General features: G+C 42.7%; 1 protein-coding gene across 1 annotated transcript in view; it reads right to left on the reverse strand.

Moving 5' to 3' along the window:
• Positions 1 to 7457, reverse strand: part of Arhgap24 (Rho GTPase activating protein 24) — a 464868-nt gene extending 457411 nt beyond the window's left edge. The window contains exon 1 of the mRNA XM_004629174.2: positions 7331 to 7457. The gene's annotated coding sequence lies outside the window, so the exon portion shown is untranslated. The remainder of the gene's footprint in view (positions 1 to 7330) is intronic.
• Between the last annotated feature and the right edge of the window lie 1063 nt (positions 7458 to 8520).

The raw sequence follows: 8520 nt of genomic DNA on the forward strand, positions 1-8520 counted from the left end.
AAGTTCAAGCTGCAAAATGGTATTTCTGGCTGCTTTTAGTCAAATCTACAAAAAAACAGAATGAAAATTTTGCAGTTTGGTCAAAAACAAAGCACAGGTAAAGTTGGAACCAAAGAAAGTGGTGTTGCTTTTCAATAACGCCATTGACAAGCGGCCACACACTCTGCACTGAAACAATTGGAAAACTATCTTGAGGACATCTCAGGAATTGACCAGACCTTATTCACCAGAGGCTCAAGGATATAAATGGATAAACTCTGGGATCTTTACTTTGAGAAGAGCCCCAGCATATCCCACACATTTAGTCTGCAGAGGGAATAAATCTATGACAGCAAATAGAGCCAGCCCAAGAGTGACCACTCACGCTGCAACCAACAAGGCCATAGGGGGCTGGTGAGATGGCTGAGTGGTCTAAAGCACCCAGTTAGAACAAGCTTAGCAAAGCACAGGGACCACGGTTCAATCCCCCAGCACCACATGCCTGCCAGCCCTGCCCCCTGGTGGGCTGAGCTGGCCACACACACACACACACACACACACACAAAATAAATAAATTAATTAATTAATTAAAAAAAAAAAACCAAGGCCATAGGGCAGAACTGCTCAGCCCTTTGGATCTCATAGCACATCACAAGCTGCTGCATGTGCTAGGGGTGGAGCTGCAGGATTTAATGATTTCCCTGCTCCTGCTGGTTGTCAGTCTGGTCTGATCCATTTCTGTCCTGCTACTGCTCTCTTTTGGAATGGAAATGTTTACTCTGTGTCATTGTAAATTGAAAGTATTTACCTTTCTTTTGTATTTGTACAGGGGCTTACAGCTAAGAGCTTGCCTTGAGTCTTAGAGGAGACTGGGCTTGGGCTTTCCAGCCATACTGGAATTGTTAAGACCTCAATAGCTCTCGAAGATGGATTAAATTCGATTTCCATAATGGTATGGACATGAGTCTTTGGGGGGGCTAGGGCCAGAATGCTGTGGTTTGAATCTTAAATGCCCCATTCTCAGCAGTGGGGCTTCTGGTGAGTGATTGGATCATGGGGTGCTGTGCTTATTAGAGGACTGTGGCACTGACAAGTCCATAGCTGAATGTTCTTTTAGGAGGATACCCTGTGCAGGAGCCCCATCAGCCTCTCTCTCTCTCTCTCTCTCTCTCTCTCTCTCTCTCTCTCTCTCTCTCTCCCCCTTCCTTCCTCCTCCCTCCTTCCTGGCAGCCACAAGATGAGCATCATTGCATTTCCCTCTTCCATAGGCTTCCACCATGCTATTTCTGTCTTGTGGGCAATCAACAAAGACCTGAATACTCTCCTCCTTTAAGCTGCCCTGCCCCAGTGTTGGGAAAGTGGCTAATACAGAGTGTAAAAACTGTATTTAGAACATTTCAAGGAACCACATAAAATAACATGGAATCTATTATTGACTCTAAAATACCAAAGTAAAACTATACAACCGAAATTTATAAATATTTCACTGAATGTCTCATGAGCTTACAATATAAAGTAAGGTAATTCCGCCTAGATCTATAGTGCAGAGTTAGCTTAGCTGTGTGGTATGAGCATGCTATATGCAAAACAGTAAGAATGAAAGCGTGAAAGCCATGCCTTAATGTGGAAAACCTGAGATTCCCCTTGAAGGAGGAACAGTAATCTCCATGCTGGCTGTGTGTGACCCTACTTCCATGAATTGATATGTACAGAGCAGACTGAGACTTTTCCTTATCCCTTCAATTGGCTTTGAGCAGTGCCTATGCTTCAGTCAAGGTGCTGATGTGTAGTCTTGGAAGACAGCAGACAGTGTTTCTCCAGACATACTCCCTTAAAAACCCATGTTGTTCCTTATGTGGGGCAGGATGAAGAGCCAATGCTCCCACTGTTGGCTGGGATCCAGCCTTGAGATAAAGGCTCTGACTCCCTGGGGCTTGAAAGACTACACATCGGAACTGAAGCACAGACCCCCAAACATGAGGTACTATCTCAATTGTGTTATGCAGAAGGCTCTTTCTGCATATTCTTCTCTGTGCATTTTACAGAGGTGATTTGGGCCTCTTACCCAGCCCAGCTCACAGCACGTCTACTTCCAGCAGTTCTCACAGTCACTCATCCAAGCCACTCAATTCTTTTTTTTTTTTAATTTTTTTTAAATTTTTATTTATTTGTTTATTTATTTATGTATTTTGTGTGTGTGTGTGGCCAGCTCAGCCCAACAGGGGGCGGGCTGGCTGGCATGTGGTGCTGGGGGATTGAACCATGGTCGCTGTGCTTTGCTTAGCTTAGCTAAGCTTGTTCTAAGTAGGTGCTTTAGACCACTGAGCCATCTCACCAGCCCCCACTCCATTCTTGATGAAATAATAAAGCCCAGTATCAGCCCTGGGTCAATGCCTTTGTTCTGGACACTGTCGTTGTAGCTAGACTTAAGACCCCTGGACTCTCCATAACTACAAATACGTCTTAGTGTCTTTACTTTTGCCACGGGCAGCACTAGAATAGTATGCTGGAATTAACTCACTAGAATTTCAATAACTTTTTCATGGAACTATAAACTTCCTGGGCCAAGACAAGGACCAGGAAGGACTCGCTATACCTTGAGAAAACCATAACTACGATACAGTTAAGCACAATATAGTCATTTTCTTGGGTGACAGCCCAAAAAGTGAAAACATGGTGATCATTTTAGCCTTTCTTAACAAAGGAAATGCTCGTTAATCACAAGAGGTATAGTTTTTAAAATACTTCACAGTAAAGGACAGAAGGAATTTATCATGTAAATCCTTATGAAAGCACTACATGTGTAACAGAAAGTGCCATCTCCCTTATATGACTTTTCCATGTAGCTGATCTCTTTTATATTGACTCTTAGTTCAAAAACAAAAGTACCATAAAGCATAGTGTAATGAAGGCATTCTAACAAAACAGTATTGTAGCATGAGTAGAGTACCTAATTTCTGGTTATATAACTTGGCAAAGACTAAGAGCTTAAAAAATTTAGAGAAATAAGTAGTTGGGTTACTGCTCTTAAATATTAATGCCTGCACTTCCAGGCTTCCCATAGATATTGGCGGAGTGACTTGAGCTGGAGCGCCCTGGCTGGTACCTGAAACACAAGCATCATGTATTCTTGATTGAACAATTACCCTGAGCTACGTGGCTAATAATCAAGTGGCAAAAGTAACATTAATCTGCAAACAAAATGAGCCCATTTATATTTTGCATCAAATGGAGTATCAGCTCTTTTCTATATATAGGTAACAAGTATCTCTAGAGAAAAAGACAAAATTCTTTCAGAAGAAACTTCAGATTGCTTTAGGCTCAAGGGAGATAAAAAGAAAATCAACACGACGAAGAATCCTTAATGAGAAGGAAAGTGTCCTTCTAAAATTCCTCCTCTCCCTCCACTGGCATTATCCTATAATTAGATCTGATTTCCCTCCAGCCTTAGCACTCAAGATAATTATTAAATACCCAAAATTAGTATTTCAATTTTGTTTGATTAATTAAGGCCATTACCACTTCCATGGGTAGTATATTCAAACTTAACATCATTTTTAGTCTTCTCAGATAAATCTAGAACCTCCCACTGGGATTTAATAGAGTACAAATTTTATAGTATAATATAAAAGATTGTAAAAAATGTAACTGTTTCTATTATCATTAAGCCCAAGTGTATTTTGTGATTTCCAAAAGGAAATGATTCCACAGTAGCTTTACTTTGGCTTTGTTTTGATTTGCTTTAGAATTGCAAAAGCATAATGCTTTATCTATTGTGGGGATTAAATAGGCATGTATGGGCTGGTTTAGAAAGTGAATTATGCTTTGCAGTATTGTTATACTTGGCAAATGAACTCTAGTTCCCCATGGACTTTTTTGAATAATGGAGGTAAACTGTCTCAAGACATTGGAGTACCCCAATATTTTACGCATTTGTGATGCCTCATTTATTAAAATAACCTTACCATCTATGCTTCACACACTGGGCTGGGCACTCAGTCAAGAACCACATAACATTTCAGTCCGCTGTGGACTGCATGAACTAGAGTCCCAGGAGATTATATTATAGCCTAGGTGTGTAGTAAGCTGTATTACCTTAGTTTTTGTAAGTACCCTCTCTCATGTTCACACAATGATGAGTCACCTAACTAGAGCTCCTCAGAACTCCCATTGTTAAGGGAGGCATCTCTGTAATTATTCAAATTATGATAAAAATACAGGGCAGTGACTAGATGAAATAATTCATTTTTCTTAAATGTTATAGGGTCAATTTTCCCAACAAAGAAGCTGAAGTTCTATGTGAAGTGGGCCATCCAGTGTCAAGAGGTACTTTCCAGGGAAAGGGATGTTCCAGAAAAATCCATGAACAAGAAATCAGATGTGGGCTGGAAGATGAAATGCAAAAGGAAAGGGCTTGAAAGAACTTTTCAACAATATTCTTAAGAGTCCAAAGTTCATATTCTAAGTCTTGTGATCTCACAAACACTTTAAAATAACAGGCTTGTATAGTTAACTGTGTGCTTTATGAAGTCATTGTAGCAATGCAGCCATCGAATGCAGATGCTGGTTAACAGCACACATGTACATGATAACTTTTGAATATTCTTCACACTAATTATCCCACTTCCAAATGTGCTTTTACTTAGCTGATGAAGCCAGCAGCGCCTTTTAAAGTTTCAGCTGATAGAACAAAGACACACAGGTTACCACTGGGAGAGTCAGCGTGCACCTCTGGCTCTTTCCATGAAAGGTATTAGCTCCATGGCTGAGTCAACCATTTACAATGTCATTTAAAAATATTTCTCTATCTAGGATAAATCTTAAACTTTTAGTCATGGCTTTAAGAGAAAACAGGCATCTTTTCATTGAAAATCTGTCTTCTTGTTTCCTAGTGCACTGTGCTCATGTGAAATGGCTGTGTAGAGTCTGGTTATCAGCAGTGGACTCCACTCAACTGAATCACTGTACCCTCCAACAGGTCTCCAGCTGAGGCTCCAATCACCTCCTTCCTGGCAGTATTCCAAAGCATTCACTTAACCAAACATCAAAATATGCAGAAAAAAAGGAATGAGAATATAAAGTCAAGTCATTTTTCACTAACAGCCCAAAACACTAGAGAAAAATAGTCATGGGGTACTTAGATGTTGTTGCAGCACAGCTTGGACTCCAAGCAGGACACCAACGTGAGGCTACACTTCACAGTGGGATCTGCTTCCAGCTTAGGAAGCCAACCCAGACACTAGTAGGGCTAAAAAGCAGACAGTTTTCAATGGGTCACAGTGAGCTACTAAGGGCACTGTTGGTAAACACCACTAGGCTCTGGCCAGGGCTGCAAGTAATTGGATTCAAACTACTCAACTGCTCTTGGCCACCTGCTGCACATTCCTGCTCTGCCGCCCCACCCCCACATATTACAGTCCAAGATCACACAGGAAATAGAGACCTGGTCCATGAAAGCATTGGCCATTACTATCCCAAGCAAAGGATGAAAGGATTTCATTGGGAATCTCAGCCAAACACACTTTTACACTAAAATCTATGTTCTTATGGGGGGAGGGTATGGTTATGTGTTCCTTATTCTGCAATGAATTTGTATTTTACCTTAAGAACTTAATTTTCCCCACTTACAATTGGTTTGTATTTTCAAAATAGTTCAGACTCACAGAAAGTAGAACCCAAAAGAATATTACAAAGAAACCACCCTTATGTTAGAGCTGCAACCCTAGGATGAAGTAATAAAGCATAGTAATATGGCTAAAAGTCAAGAAGAGTAGGAATTTTCTAAGTGGAAAGAATTAGATTCTTCTTCCTAGTGTAATTCTACATAGGTATTCCCTCCACAACTCTTGAACTAAATTTCAGATCTGAAAAGCTTACAGTTGATCCTTACTGCCACTTAAAGGCCTTTCATTAAGAACATGCCCCCTCTGTGTGGTAGAAGGATACTATTTATTTTAGAGGTTTGTCAATAAACCAGCCGTTCAAAGCGTCTAAGGCGAAATCGCTGACATCTCAGTAAAGATGTCTAGAAAGCACAGATTCCTGATTTGCTACCTGAGACTCAGGCAAATCAGGAGATAGAAAGGGGAGTTTACTAATGGGTTCTCTTAAAAGTTTATATCCCTCAAGAAAAGGAGTAAGTAGTAAGAAATTTTAAAAGGGGGAAAGAGATCTTGACAAGACTAATGTAGCTTATACTTGTTTTCTGGCTTTTTCTAACATATTAATTCTGACCACTTGATGTTTGTATAGTGCTGTTTAATACCAATACCTTACTTGCCCTTCAGGGCTGTTTGTTTGTTTGTTTGTCTTAGTTAGAATCAGGGCACAGATTGTATCAAATCTGTGTATCTTGGCAACTGAGTAAAATGTTAAACTCTGCTGCAAATATTCCTGGATTTGAATTAATTTCTCTTTCTTAGAAAACACAGCAACCCATAAGGTCTTTACAACTTTGTATTTCAAATACTTAGCATGATTTGTTTGCTTTCTCTCTTTAGAATAAGATAAAAGGGTGGCATCTTAGAAGCTTGCAAAAAAGTAACACCAAATAAGATATAATGAAAACAAATAGGGGGGAGGGCATGGTTATGTGTTCTGTATTTTGCAATGGATTTTTATTTTTCCTTAAGAACTTAATTTTCCCCACTTACTATTGGTTTGTATTTTCAAAATAGTTCACTCACAGAAAGTAGAACCCAAAAGAATATTACAAAGAAACCACCCTTATCTTATCGTGAAGATGATATTTAATTCAAATGTACTGAAACAGATACAGACTAGAAGAGAACCTGAGATCCCTATTACCAGTTAATACGGAAAACCCAGTATCTTTAAGGCATGCAGGGTAACTTAATCTCCTTTCCAGTTGGGAGCTTATGAAAAAAAATGCAATGTAAAGTGTTGTAAATGAGCACATATTACATGTTTGTCCTTAAGGGTTAATGGATACTTCTTCAAAATACTACTCTAAAAACAAACAAACAGCTAGAAGAAACCTTTCTAGTGGTTTAGAATTCACCAGAGAGCTACCCAGACGTGTTTACAGAACAACGACAAAAACAGGTTTGTGGCACCCAGTTTGGAGTTCCTGTTATCCAGAAAACTCTGAGACCCGGGCGGACAGAAGCGGGGAAGGGCGGGTAGGGAGTAAGAGGGGCTGCAAGGCGCAGCCTTTTCCACTCCGTTCTGCGGCATGCAAGCTAGTGTGCCCTGCGCCTGGACCTCGAGCCCGCGCAGTCACAAACACACACGCACACACAACACTGGCAGTGACACACAGCACACGCGCACACGCTCGCAGCGGGCTCCCGCGATCTCCCCCCACCCCTGGGTCCCAAGCGGCACCTACCCTGGGGCTGTGCGGCGGGACCTGGGCTCGGGGAGGAGGGGTCCCCGCGCTGAGCCCCGAGGCCCGGGCCGGCGGTCACTTACTGCACCGGAGAAGCCGAGCGGTTGAGTTGCGCAAGCGTAGCGAAGTCCGGAGCGCTGTGTGTGAATGAGGGAGTGCGCGGGGCAGAGCCGAGCCCCGGAGCAGGCGGGCGGCCTCTACGGCGGTGTCGGGTTTCACCGGCAACTGGCAGCCAGGGCTGCGCGCCCACGGAGGTACCCGGCTCAGCAGCTGGTCCCGCGTTCCCTCCTGGGCGAGCGGATGGCGGGGTCTGGGCAAAGACCAGGGCTGTGGGGCCGCGGGCGCAGGGATGCGCCTCGCCTGCCCGGGAGCTCTGTACGTCTGTGCTAAACCTCGAGCCCTGTTTTTTCTTGCTTCCACCAACTCCGTCTCTAAAATCGTGTTTCTCCAGCTGGCCCCTTAGTCCTGGAAATGTCTACATGGATAGACACCCTCCAGCTAGGTGCTTAGGGGAGCCCCAAGCACGGTTGCTGCCCTTTCCTGGGCTTGGAGTTCTCAGAATCAGACACAACGTGAACCGGGACACAGAAATAAACAGCCTCCTCGTGCAGACCTTCTCCGCACCAGAGCCAAAAAACTGTTTCAGACTGTGACCTTAGTGCCAGGTGTGTGGCGTACGGAGCGAAGCTTTTGCAGGGCCTTACGAAGCTCTCAGCTTAGGCTACTTGGAAATCATCCCCAGCATTCTTTAAGGCACTAAACAAGAGCGTCCTCATCAGAAATGTCCAGTGATAGGAAAGGAGAGTTCGCGTTCAGGTTTAGAAAGACCAAAAATAAAAATTTGAGCGCCACTGCTATGCCTTTCCTCTCTATCTTCTTTCTGTAGTTTCTTGCAGAAACCAATGTGCCTCTTCCCAGGCTGCTGAGGTCCTACTAGAAAATTGATTCCTGGCAGAATTCACAGCTCTTTAATGAATCAAAGTAAATTTGGTGTGGGGAGGGGGGAGCATCTTTTTGGAGTTTCCTTTTAAAAAACGTATATGGAACTCCTAGACAGGAGCACTGTTATCCATTTTCTACTGGCAGAAATAAATGGCCACCAATAAATCAGCCTGGTGGCTTTCCATACTGTCAGAGCACATAGACAGGTGAAAGCAGGCATGGCCCTTTCAGATGAATTCTGCAAAAAG

The sequence above is a fragment of the Octodon degus genome, unplaced genomic scaffold, assembly GCF_000260255.1.
Source record: "Octodon degus isolate 3935 unplaced genomic scaffold, OctDeg1.0 scaffold00028, whole genome shotgun sequence".
In the NCBI taxonomy this organism is placed as follows: Eukaryota; Metazoa; Chordata; class Mammalia; order Rodentia; family Octodontidae; genus Octodon; species Octodon degus.